The sequence below is a fragment of the Pseudopipra pipra genome, chromosome Z (assembly GCF_036250125.1).
Source record: "Pseudopipra pipra isolate bDixPip1 chromosome Z, bDixPip1.hap1, whole genome shotgun sequence".
In the NCBI taxonomy this organism is placed as follows: Eukaryota; Metazoa; Chordata; class Aves; order Passeriformes; family Pipridae; genus Pseudopipra; species Pseudopipra pipra.
This window is the reverse complement of record NC_087581.1, coordinates 24,474,359-24,487,536: the sequence shown is the minus strand read 5'-3', so window position 1 is coordinate 24,487,536 and position 13,178 is coordinate 24,474,359. Positions and strand designations below refer to the sequence as shown.

Genomic DNA, 13,178 nt, shown 5'->3' with positions numbered 1-13,178 from the left:
CATTGGTGGGAACAATTTCCCATGTGCAGGAAATTAAAGCAGGGAGTGACATTAAATCCTCTCCCAGGCTGCCATTCCTGAATCCACCTGTCATTCCTAGCCCTCACAGTCCATAGCTGAGACAGAAAGAGAAAAAAGTACAGCTATTACTGTGGGAGAAAATATTATTTCAAACAGTCAATAATGCTTCTTTCAGCTTTGCAAACTTCTTTAGTAAGACTTTTCTCTGCCTTGAAGATATCATAGCTCCCAGTCTGACATCAGAAGCCAGAGGGACAGTTGCACCCACAGGCAGCATGACTGATGGTTGGCTGTAAACCGGCAGCAGAGAAGACATGCTCCAAAGCTATCACTGAGACACAGTGTCTGCTTAAAGGGCTCAGGGTCAGGTGTTTGCTCACTCAGTGAAGTAAATAGCTGCAAACTCTTAAGAGAAGAAACGTGGAAGGGATTTATCTCAGAGATTTGTGGCTTAGTCATCGGGGGGTTTTTTTATATTGAGTTTGCCCTCACCTGGCCTCTGGTGCAAAACTGTGTGAGAACCAGAGGCACTATGCTTCCCTGGCTTTGGGGGCACAAAACGGGGCACTGCATGGCTACAGAGTAAAGCAGGAGAGGGTGGGACCTTACTGAACCTTATTCCCCTCTGCATAAGAGGCAGGGTTGAAGCATCCTCCAACTTTTCCCTGATGCTTTAGCACTCACCCCTCCACTCTGGAGAAGACATGGGGTAGAAAACTCTGAACAGCAGCATGTTTCCCCACCCCCTCACCTCTTTGGGAGTTTTAGTTCCAGCTGAAAGGGTCTGTCCTTTCTTTTCCCTTTACTCCTTATTTAGCTAGAAGACTTTTTTCCTCTTTAATATCTCACAGTTTCCCTTGATTATAGTTCTGAAAATTACTCTCCTCCCAGTCAGAATCTGAGCCTATATTTAAGAGCTGCTTTGCATTAACTGTTGTGCTGGTTTAAAAGTTAACCAGCAGGGGAAATGAACTCAACTCAAAAGAGAGATTATAATTCAGAATAACAATTTAATAAAATAATACAATAAGTACGATTATACAGACAAACAATTTGGTTTTAACCCACAAAACCTAAATGTATAACCCAGCACCCTGGGGCATGAACAAAGTGGTGTTTCTTGCCCCCCCCCCCCGAGTCCAAAGTAAAGGGAGAGGGGAAAAAACCTGCTGGTGGGAGAGCTGTTGCAGTCTGGTCAAAAGTGGTGATTGCAGTCCAGTTGAGGGTGGTGAGCTGCAGTCTGGTTGAGAGCGGTGAGCTGCAGTCTGGTTGAGAGTGGTGAGCTGCAGTCTTCCTCTGGATCCCACGAGTGGTAAAAAGGTTCCGAAACTCCAAGTTTATATATTCTCCCGTTCAGGCAGGAATGCTCAGTCCTTCCCTCAGAGCAGGGAATTCCATAAAGGGTATGAGGACAGGAACATCTACAGGCCTCTACTGCTAACAATCTCTGGGAAATGGCATGGAAGTCTGTAGAATATGTAGTTTTGGGTTACACCCATACCATGATGAACTGGTCTCAGCTGTCCTAACTAGGACAACAGTCTTGTATTAAAATATTCTCTGTTGCAACATTCTGGTTTATCTATTGATCTGTATTTTTTGAAATTATTGCTTTTTACAGCTTTCTAATTTGGTTATACTGTCAAAGCATTTTTAATTTTAATTACTGTGTATCATGCTTTTGGGTATAAAACGGTCAGATAAATCTGAGTATCTGCATAAACACGGGGGAACTGCATGTGTTATCACTCAACAATTGCTGGTGGGCAGTTAGCAAACTCTTGTCTGGGATCTGTGTTCAGCTGCTGCAGACCAGCACTGATAAGATGAACCACTGATTAGGTGTCAAACTGTGTGCAGTTATGTCCTTGATTCTAAACAACACAACAGACTATTCAGACTGTACAATCCTTCAGCAAAGTAGTATGCACTGCCAACTTCAGTTAGTCACATGTAAAATGCTCATTTGGCAGTCGCATGTAAAATGCTTACCTCAGACAATAGATTTGTTCTGGCTTCTTAGAGAAAAAGTGACATCCTTTACTGTGTTGGGTGACCAGCAGACAGGTGACTCCTTGTCAATCCCTAGGAGCAGAAATTGTGTTTGTTTTTGGCCTTTTAAACAAGGATAAGCCTACTTCTGCATACAAGGACTGGAGTACCCCTTCTCCTGCAGGAGGGGGAAGGAGAACACAGAGCCTCTGCCGTAACAAGGCACCATGAGTGGTCACTTATGCCTGTGCAAAATAGCCTTTTCTTCCTGGTTGAGGGTCTGGACCAAGTCAGGCAAAAGAACCCATAGCACTGAGGTGTAGTAGCCCAGATTCTGAGCTCCGAGAGCAGCCAGGCTCCCTGAGGTGGCAGTGGCACTGGTGCCAGAGGGGATGCAGCTGCATGATGCCCCGTGAGTGTAATCATGACGGTTCACTGACACATAGCATCAGATAACATGTCCTGCCAGTATCCCTCCAGTGCTCCTGGAGCCCAGCTAAACAGTGGTCTTTCAGGTCTGCAAGAGCAGTGGTTCCTATGAGGATATAAGGACAACCTTAGTCCCTACCCATATCCTGATATGCTTGTTCAGATGCACTGTGCAAATATGTGAGAAGTTACATACACGCTGGACCCGGAAGAATAATTATGTTTTCCCTTGCTCTTTTCTGTCTGGGAAGCTGCCCCTCTATCAGCTGGTCAAGCAGACTTGCGTAATGGATCTCCACCACAAGAGACAGGACTTTCCAGACTTCCCTGCATCTATAGACCTAGGGTTGGTTACAACCTATAAAAAGTTGCCCTTTTCTTCTGATCTTTTCCCCTGCTCTTTTCCCAGTACCACACAGTAAGTTTCTGTTCATATCAGTTAGCAGTACTTGGTGCTCCTGCAAGCAGTTCACTGCTCCAGACACAGGGAAAAAGTCCCTGTGTTTTTCACACGCTACCTACTGACCTTGTTTGTCTTTGATGTCCCTGTTTCTATTGTCTCCTCTGGTGTTTGTAGCTGAGACTCCACAGAAGTGGGACTGCACATGTCTGTGTACTGGCGCAGTGGAAGAAGCCAGCTTTGTACTCCTGCAGTACAGATAAAACATGCTTTTGACCTACCAAGCATGGATAGGGAAAACTGTAAGGAGCAAAAAGACAGCAGATGCATGAATGTTAGTGGCCACTATCAGCAAAGCCAAAGATCTGATGTGATGCTCCTGTGATTGTTCTTTCAATTAATCTTGCTGCAAATTAGACACAAAGTAGATTTTTTGGCATAATTCTCTTCCATTTATTCCTTACTTGGCTCATGTCATGCTTGTGACTATTTTGTTATTTTACTATTAAGGATGTATTGTTTGACTTTTTAATGAACAGCCTCTCTGAGGTAAAGAGAGAATTACAGTCATCTTTTGATACATCCATCTCTGCTTTTTCATTTTGTGCCTCAGGTGCTCAAATTAAATGAACTTCACTGCCATCTGGAGATGTAGTATTTTCATTTCTGTTTGTTATTTTACCTTTGAATATCATCACAGATCCTCATTCCTGGGGTTTAAAGAATAAAAGCATTTTAGTATTTTACCTATTGTAATGCTGTACTTCTCTTCATAGTGATCAGGTGCTGAAATAAAAGTAATCTCTGGCATCTCGTGAGAGTGTTTAAGATTAACCAAGCAAGTTAATCCACCTAAGGGCAGACCCCTACCTGCTGGATGTGTGCTGTTTTCAGTGTCAGAGGAGGATAATGCCAGCGCACTGAAGTGCTGCTCATGGTTAGTCCCAGACACAGGGAAACGAATGGATAAGCCATGCCCTACATCTGAAACCTATCGGTATATGGAACTGGTGGAGTGCTAGCAAGTGTCACAGGTAGAATTTTGGGGTTGGTCTTACTTTCTGCTACCCTGTTGTAAACTTTTGTACCAGCATAGCAGTGCTCTGCATGTGTAAGCAGCCACCAGGTAGACATTACACCACAGATGTGAAAGTCTGCATAGGAGGGATACAAGATCTTGTACAAGATCCATGAAATTTCAGTGCAGATCTTTTCAAAATACTTCACTAGACTGTGGCGGGTTGACTTTGTCTGAAAGCCAGGTGCCCACAAATCCACTTTATCACTCCCCCTTCTCAGCAGGACAGGGGAGAGAAAATAAGATGGAAAACAACCCCTAGGTTGAGAGAAGATAGTTTTTAAAGCACAAGGGAAGAGAGAAAAAATATTATTCTCTGCTTTCGATAAGCAAGCAATGTCTGCCCACTTTCTTGGAAGCCGGACTTCAGCATGCATAGTGTTGTTCAGAACGGCCAACATTCATCCTTGCTCCCCACCCTTCCTTCTCCTTTTCTTCACTTTTATATCTGAGCTGATGTCATATTCTGGACTATCCCTTTGGTCACTTTGGGTTAGACGTCCTAGTTGTGGGATCTTGCTTACTCCCAGCCTGCTGATGGGGATTAGAATTTTGGAGAAACAGTGCTGGTGCTGTGCCAGCATTGCTCAGGAGTAGCCAAAACACTGGTGTGTTATCAACACCTTTGTAGCTACCAATGCAAAGTACAGTGCTGTGAGGACTCTTATGGGGAAAATCTCAGCTAGACCCATTACATAGACTCTCTTGGACCTAAGGACAACATTATTTCAGTACAGAAATCACAGACTATTAAAGGAATCAAGTTTAAAACAAATGAAATATGTTTTTTGCTCAGTAAGGAGGTTGATGCATGAAGCTGCTTCCCAAAGGAAACTGTGGTTACAAAACATTTGCATTTCATCAGAGGAAGATGGGATTAATCTTTAGAAGACAGAAGGTTACTCAGTAAATCGCATCTGGCTAAGGAAATTACCTGTGCAGAAAATAAGTGAAGAATGGGAGAGTCTTGGGGACATGGCAGGGGGATATGCTTGTATTGTTCTTATGCTTTCCTGGAAAATTGGAGTGGGCTGCTGAGCTTGATGCACTCTCCTTTTGAGACAGCGCAACCCTTCTTATGTTGTCCTTTTATCATGAAAAAGTTAATGCAGAAGGTAAAGGGATTGGTACAAAAGAGGTGGATTATTTAAATTATGGATTATTTAGAATTATATTGTTTTTCCTTGATGCTTAAATGTTAATTCATTACTGAAAGCTTCTGCTTAAATAAAGTAGTAAAAGTAGAATAACAGTTCTGATATAATTCCACAAGAACTTTTTTCCCATTTGACATAATGAAGAGCACACTTCATCGAAGCACAATAACCTTAACTGAGACGCTTGCTTAATACTACTTTTCACCTACAGTCATTCTTCCTATCAGTCTTACAATATTTGTGTTATTAGTTGGAGCATCTGTGAAATTATGCGTCTTTTTTTTTCAGAGAGCCACACTTTGATAAGAGAACAATTTAAATACAAGGCAGAGTGCATATTGTCATAAAAATGCTTTGCTTTGCTATAGTCAAATAAATAATAAATCTGCTTATAATCTTGGTTGCTTTTAAGGGCTTGAATCTACAGGGGGGGAAAAAGACAACAAGAACAAAATTTCTGCTCTTGAACTACTGTCACGGCCAGGACTTTGATTAAGTTGACAAGAGCTGTTTTTTGGCCAAGTTGTGCTTGCAGAGAGGAGAGCAGCAAGGGAGAAGGATGACAAGTTCTCTAAAATCCATTTGTCCTTCCTCCACCAACCTCACCTGCTATTTCATGCCCCAGCTGGTACCTGTAATTGCAGCACCTGTGGTGTTTCACTGAGGTGAAACAGTGTGCTGAGATGTTGCGCACTGAGCCGCAACAAATTGTTAAGGCCCTGTCTACACAGGGTATGTTTCTTTAGTCGATTCTTACTGGTTCAGCTTCAGTAGCATATGACTTCAATATTCATTCTGCGCTCCTTGCATGACTTATTTGCGGTCACTTATCAGGCAACAAAACCCATGTCGACAGGGATTTGGTGAGATTAACTTACAACTGGTAGCTCTTCAAGGTTTATTGAGCATTGTGTCTTTAATTAGGGAACTAAGGTGTAAACTGCAGTGTCTTTTGCAAAGTCAAACCTGTGGGAATAATTTCAAGAGTCAATTGCTGTTGCTGAATAGTAACTGGCAACAGAAAGGGATTCACTTATGATAGTAAATTAAGGTGCACAGTAGTAACAGGAATTTATACCTAGAACACTTGAGTTCTTAATGATCCCATTTAGAGGAACTAGGTCATTTCTTATTTAAAGGATTAGGAGATACTGCATTTTCTAAGGATACAAAGAATGCATATGATCGAGACATGAGGACTTTTCTGTTGCCCATTGGTAAGTGCTGCCATTCATAATCAGCATCCGAGGACAGAATAATTCTTTTTTTTTTTTTTTTAATTGATACAATGTCTAAAAGTCCCAGGTGTTGACTGCCTAGAAAGAAAGAGTGAAATTAGGCAAGATTATTTACTATGTCTTATTTTGTAACTCTTTTACATGCCTGAGTTTCACAGAGCAGAGCTGGTGAGAGGGTGGGATTTATAAAAAAGAGACTAAGGGAACTTGAGTGATTCAGATGTTCTGGCTGAAGAGCCAGATAGGACAGCACTTTTTAAAATGGGTAAGACAGACTCTTTTTTCTCTAGCAGAAACACTGAAGACTGAGAGCTGTTTTGTGAATCCTGCTATCAAAGTGAATATAAAAGGCTGGAACAATCACTGAAGATGGTTGAATACACTGTATGGACACACTTTCACATTACGGCTCACAACAACATTTTCAAGGGCCTTATTTGAGGACAAGTCCTGAGTTTCCTTACATCTCAACTGAGCACCAACATCATCATTTCTATTCTTGAAGTCATCTCCTTAAAAATTATGAAAACCATTGGTATTTAATCCTGACCTAAATGAGAACATGTGCTTGTGTAGCTTCGGTAAATATCACTGAATCTCAGTGTGAGTTTCCATTTGGCACTCCTTAGGCACAGTTTGAGGTTAGCTTCAAAATTCAAATCCAAACCTTCTTCAAATCCAAATCCATGTGCTGGACCACCTAACTCAGCCCAGGCAAGATATAGCTGAAAGATAAATCTTATAAGCATGAGTAAAAGCAATTGAGTATTTCATGATGAGTGCAACATAAAACTGGCAAAAGTAAAGAACGTCTAGATCTGTGCAGCTCTTTGCTGCCAGGTTCCACAGACAGGAGTATTAAGTGTTACACAGCTCTGATGCCCCAGCAAAGTAGCCCATTTACACGTACGGAAGCTTGTCTGTGTGTTGGAAATGGTCAAACCATTTTAAAGTTCTGGAACATTAACAGAAAAGAATGCCAGATTGTTCAAATCTTGCACAGAATTCTTGGCAATAACAGAGTTAGTCCTTTCACAAGAAAGAGGCAGAGCATTTGAAATTTTTGGAGAAACAGTAGCTTAAACCTCCAAGCTTCCCTCCTCAATTATAAATGTAACAGGCCAATCAGATTTTTTCTGAATCTGTTTAGGCTGCCACGCTCCCCAGAAAGCAGGGGCAGTCAGCAGTGACTAGGGGCTGCAGGTGGGTCCTTTCTCCAAAGATCTTGGAGACTGGATCATTAGCTCCCAGTCCTCTGAGGAAAAAGAACACTGTTGCCCCAGGAGATGTCTTGCCTTAGATCAGCTATATTCAAGGTTAACTATGTCCTTGAGCTGGAAAAGTGCAACAGGATATCTATGGTTGGGGTTTTTTTCTCAAAGACATATGACCAGCTTTCAGAAGCATTTTGTTTTCCCTAAAATTGCATTTTCTACTCTGAGAAAGGTTAGCACTTGGCAGTATAATATCATGAAATAACAATGCAACTCCTGCTCACACCTAACAATGTGAGAAAAACCTGTGCTAGTAAAGTCTAAAAGCTACAGACATTCCACACTGTATATAGTGTCTTACATCTGAAGCATCATCTGATGAAGTGTTATTTTGCTTCTGATACCTATTATTTTGCATTTAAAAGAAGTTCAATAGAACAAGGAAGTAAACCTGATTTTGTATGGGCTTATGTCCTATGTCTCTGCAAAATAAATACAATAATTAACTTTCTTTCCCTTTACCCTTTACACAGCACTGCCTTCAGATTCTTTCTGTGTTTCTGGAATACCTCCTTTACTCCCTGTACTATTGAAATGAGACTACATGAGGTTCGAGTTTACCTACGTGATAACAGCTGATGGCCAGACAGCCCAAAAGGTAGCGTTTGAAGTTTACTTCTTCTCTGCTATTAGTGGAGAAACCAGTTGAAAATTCTCCTGTAATCGACTTTCAATTTCCCTCAAGACTTCTATACACTCAGTTATTTTTGAGAAATGTGTCCCTATCAAATTTTCTCGAGTCCATTTTCAAATTATCAGAGTGAAGGTGATGGAAAAAATAATAATTTAAGCTTATCCTCCTTCGGAAGGAGGAGGATAATAAGGGCTAATAGTTTTCATTCATGTGTTTTTTATTGAGTAAAAAAGTAAGCCATTAGCGATTCTGCAACTGCTTACCAAAAGTGGCCCATTGAGCACCCACATTCCATGGCACGGCTCAATGCCAGGGAGCCAGCCTCCTTAGCCATTGAAAGTTTGAGATTAGGTTGAGATTGTTTCGGCCCCAAGATCTCTAATCAATCACTTTACTGGGTAAAACTGCCCTGGGCCAAGTGCCAGCTAACCTGAGGGAAACTTCAGAGGGAACCAGCTACTAGATGGTCCTGGTAATTAATGGTATTTTCATGAGTTCCCAAAGTCATGGTGTTAAGCTTTTCATTTCCAGCCTTTTAAATAGATAATCTGCTGAGGCTAGTTGCTTATGCTATTAGCTCATTAACTTCTCTGTCAGAGGAAAGGCAACCTAAATGTTTGAGCCTGGGGATGACTGCAAGTTGTGTATTTAGGTGTCTGTGTTCAAGAGTTCAGATTCTTTTTTCTGACAAGAGGCTTTCCTGATCTGCTGTTTTCCAAAAAAGGATGCTTCCAAATTCTTTTAGTTATCATACTGCAAATAAAATACAACTGTACTGAACATACCTTTCATTATTATTCTTGCCTTCTACTTGCTGATTCTTCCGTTTATATTTCATGTGAGCAGGGCGGGAAATACTCTGATGATGTACTGGCCTTGTTCCCATTGTTCTCAGCATGTTTTTCTCTCCCTTTTATCTCAAGAAGCACACACTTGAACTTAACTCTTCATATATTTCTAGATGCCGCACCACTGTGTGGACATAGGTGACAACACAGCAAACTGACATTAGAGTAACTAGAACTCTACCTAACAATAATGCATCTACCTACATGAAAAGGTCTAAGAAAAAAGGACTGAAAGGTCATATCCCAGTTTCCCTTCATGAAATTCTCTTCTGTCTAACATCCTCACAGTGTTTTGACTGTAGTTTTTCCTGTAAGCTCATCAACTATGTTTCCAATCATGGAATCATAGAATGGTTTTGGTTGGGAGGCGCCTTACATTTGGGTTCAACCCCTCTACCATAGGCAGGGATCCTTTCTGCTAGACCTGGTTGTTCAAAGTCCCATCCAAACTAGTGTGGAACACTTTCAGGGATGGGGCCGCCACAACTCCTCTGGGCAACCTGTTCCAGTGCCCGAATGCTTTCATAGTAAAGAATTTCTTCCTAATATCTAATCTGAACCTCCCCTCTCAGTTTAAAGCCATTCCCCCTTGTCCTTTCACTACATGTCCTTGTAAGAAGTCCCTCTTCAGCTCCCTTGTAACTCCCTTTAGTTACTGTAAAGTGCTATAAGGTCTCCCCACAGCCTTCTCTTGTCGTGGCTGAACAAACACTACACTTTCAGCCTGTCTTCATAGGAGAGCAGTTCCAACACCCTGATCATCTTTGTGATCTTCTTCTGGACTCACCCCAGCTGGTCTGAATCCTTCGTATGTTGGGGATCCCAGAGCTGAATGCAGTATTCTGGATGGGGTCACACAAGAGCAGACTAGAGTGGCAGAATCATCTCCCCCAACCTGCTGGCCACACTGCTTTTGGTGCAGCACAGGATGGTTGGCCTTTTACACTGTGGCCATACATTGCCAGGTCATGGTGAGTTTTTTTGTCCACCAACATCCCCAAGTCCTTCTCCTCAGGGCTGCTCTCAGTTCGTTTTCCAACTAGCCTGCATCCAAGTGCAGGACCTTGCGCTTGGCCTTGTTGAACTTCATGAGGTTCACACATGAAGTTCACACATGAAGTTCACCTCTCATGCCTGTCAAGGTCCCTCTGGATGGCATTCCTGCCCTCCAGAGTGTTGACCTTACCGCACAACTTGTGTGTTTAGCAAACCTGCAGTGATAAATTTTTACCTAAACCAACTTTTTTTTTTTTTTACTTAACTACATTTAAGGGTTCCTTAACTACACACACTCATCCAAACAAATTAAAAATGCATTATCCTACACCTCCTCCTGAAAACTGCAAGGTTACTTAGGGAAGGCATTGCCAGAAATGAAGACGAACAGGTCAGATGAGAGTGATGAAGGCTGATGGTGCTCAAGGAGGTCAGATGTGAAGAGATTGCAGACATGAGATGGTCCCTGTGGGCTGTGGATGAGAACATTCTGGTTGTAACAAAGGAGAAAGGTAAGTTACATCTTCTGCTCTGAACCATGTGGCCTTGTTTTCCATTCTTAGGAGACAGCAGTAGAAGTGTCTCTTCCTTGCCATTAAGGCAGGTTTCAAGAGGATTTTCTAATCCGCACCAGCTGCAACACTCCCCGGAGTGACCACATTCTCCATCAGGATAATTGTAGCTTGTCCCAGAAAGTGAGAATTGTAAGCATAAATCCAGTCAACCCTGTGGGAGAAATAAGGGACCAAACTGACTGTCCTCAGGAGACTAGGTAATGTATGCTTGGGTTCACAGTCAACTTTAGGTTGCATTATCCAAACCAAGCAAGTCACAGGCTGGAGCAGGACCTCAGCCTCTCCAGGGCCTTGTTCATGAAGCCACACCACATTTTCTATGCATATCTAAGATTGTAAAACCTGTGAATCTGAAAAATCTTTACAAAGATAGAAGTTAGATATATTAGGCACAAAAAGATGTCCTTCTGTTTAACTATCAAATTCTCCTTAACTTTGAGAAGTTAATTCTCAAAACTTAAACTTCGTTAATAAACAGACAGAAACCAAGTGTGTAGATCAGGATTCATCCCTGTAAATGCTGCAACCTTAGGGCTACTGCTGAATTGCTCCACCTAGATTTTTACAGTGTTTTAATTTTTTAGATTTCCCCTCAAAATAAACACACTTCCATTATGTTCTAACAGGTGGTAGTAGAAAAAATAAAAGGAGAAAACAAACTACCTCCTTGCCCCAAACACAAGCATTTTATTTGGGGACTAGAATCCTTATATAGGTTTCACCAAGAAAAATCATAACGTATTTCTATTGCTACATTTTAGAGGAGTCCTGTTGAACTCACAAGGCAACTGGCATTAGCACAAAGACAGCGAGCAACTTTTCATATTCTTGTCCGAGTGAATCCTTACCACTGCTTCTGATCCAGCTTGGAAAAAACCAAAAACCTCCAAATAAAACAAAACAAATCAACCAACCATCCAAAAAAAGTCACCAACCAAAAAAACCCAAAAAGCCACAACCCAACAACATTAAAATAGATTATACCACAGTCTCTAGCCTGTCTGAGAAAGAACAATCAGTGCTAAGGACTGCCTCACAGCACTCATTACCTACATGTTAATTCCTTCATGTTTCCTTCTCCACACGTTCCTCTTTTCTACAAATAATTACCCGCAACAATAATTAAAAAGAAAAAAAAAAGGAGAAGACAGCAAATGCAGGCACTGTGCGTTTTTTTCAGTGCTGATGATGCAACCCAGTTCTTCAAGTATTCATGAGATATTTGTAGTCACAGCCAAAAAGTGGTATTACACAGTCTCCATCAACAACAATCTTTGTGTTCAAATGAGCCTTGATCATTCTCATTACTCACACATTTTCTGTTTGCTGTGATCTACAAGCAAACATCAAAAGGGCCAGTAGTATACCCCTCAGGGATTTCAGTGAAGCATTAAAGACTGGAACAGCAGAACACATCTTTTATTTGTCTTGAAGTGCAGATTACCAGAGTCTTCTGTCTTTTTCTTTCTCTGTTCCTTTCTCTGAAGGTAACTTCATCTGCTTGGTAATTACCTGCTCTGTGAAATTTCCATAACCTCCAACTTAGCAGCAAAGCAGAACAGAATCATAGCATAGTTTGGTTAGAAGGGACTCCTTGGCAATAGATTACTAATAGTAAGCAAAAAGATACAGACAGCAGTTAATAGGAATTACTTGATGAGGCATCTAAGATTGTTAAGTATATCAGCACTATGTTTTGGCCAATCTTATTTATAGCAGAAAGTAATTTTGGAAATAATGTAACGTTGGATATGATGCACACTATTATGTCCTGATGTACATTATTATGTTATCTTTTATTAAGGAAACTAACATTTTAGTTTAAGAGATCTGCTGTCATCGTTGTGGTTATTTTTACAGTGAAGAAAAGACATTAACAAATGATGCCACGGAGCATCAGCTCTTTTAGGACTTTTCAAATTAATGACCTAATCATCATAGTATTTTATTATAAAAACATTAATCAGGAAGAACACATTTGCCATGAGTAGAGAATGTCTTAGCACTTCTCCAGGATTTTCACTGTAATTCAGCCTTCGTTGCCTAGAACATTATGGTAAAGTGCATTTTCAGACACCATAGTGCCATTACTGGAACTACTCTAGCCCTTTCCAAAGAACATACTTTCAGAATATATGTTAGGAATGAAGGGACTTGGCAGATGGTGAACTGTGTATTTATGCTTATGTCATCCAAGGCACGCTGTTACAGGTAGAGCACCAAACTTGGCTGTGAAAACAAGTGCCTTCACCCATTTAAGGTATTTCTAGTTGTTACAAGAATATATTAAAAATAAAATTTCTATAAAACACTTCAGAAAAAGTTCTGGTATGCTTTGGAAAAGTCAACAATTTCCTATAGAATTTACTTTTAATTAAAAACTTCTGTATACACTCACACAATTTTTCAGTAACAGCAAAACTGTTTTTCTTCTTAAACCCTGGACAGTACTCTTCATGCGTACCATGGCCACTGGAAAGACAAATCAAGGGAAATTTTTTTACCAAAAAAAGCACTATCATGTACTCCCTGGGGA

The 13,178-nt window shown here is 41.0% G+C and overlaps 1 long non-coding RNA gene across 1 annotated transcript; it reads left to right on the top strand.

Annotated features, from left to right (window-relative positions):
• The first annotated feature begins 10,298 nt into the window (after positions 1-10,298).
• On the top strand, positions 10,299-11,746 carry LOC135407728 (uncharacterized). The gene is made up of 3 exons (XR_010426993.1): positions 10,299-10,579; positions 10,668-10,839; positions 11,404-11,746. It is a non-coding gene; the product is annotated as an uncharacterized LOC135407728 (long non-coding RNA).
• Positions 11,747-13,178: the final 1,432 nt, after the last annotated feature.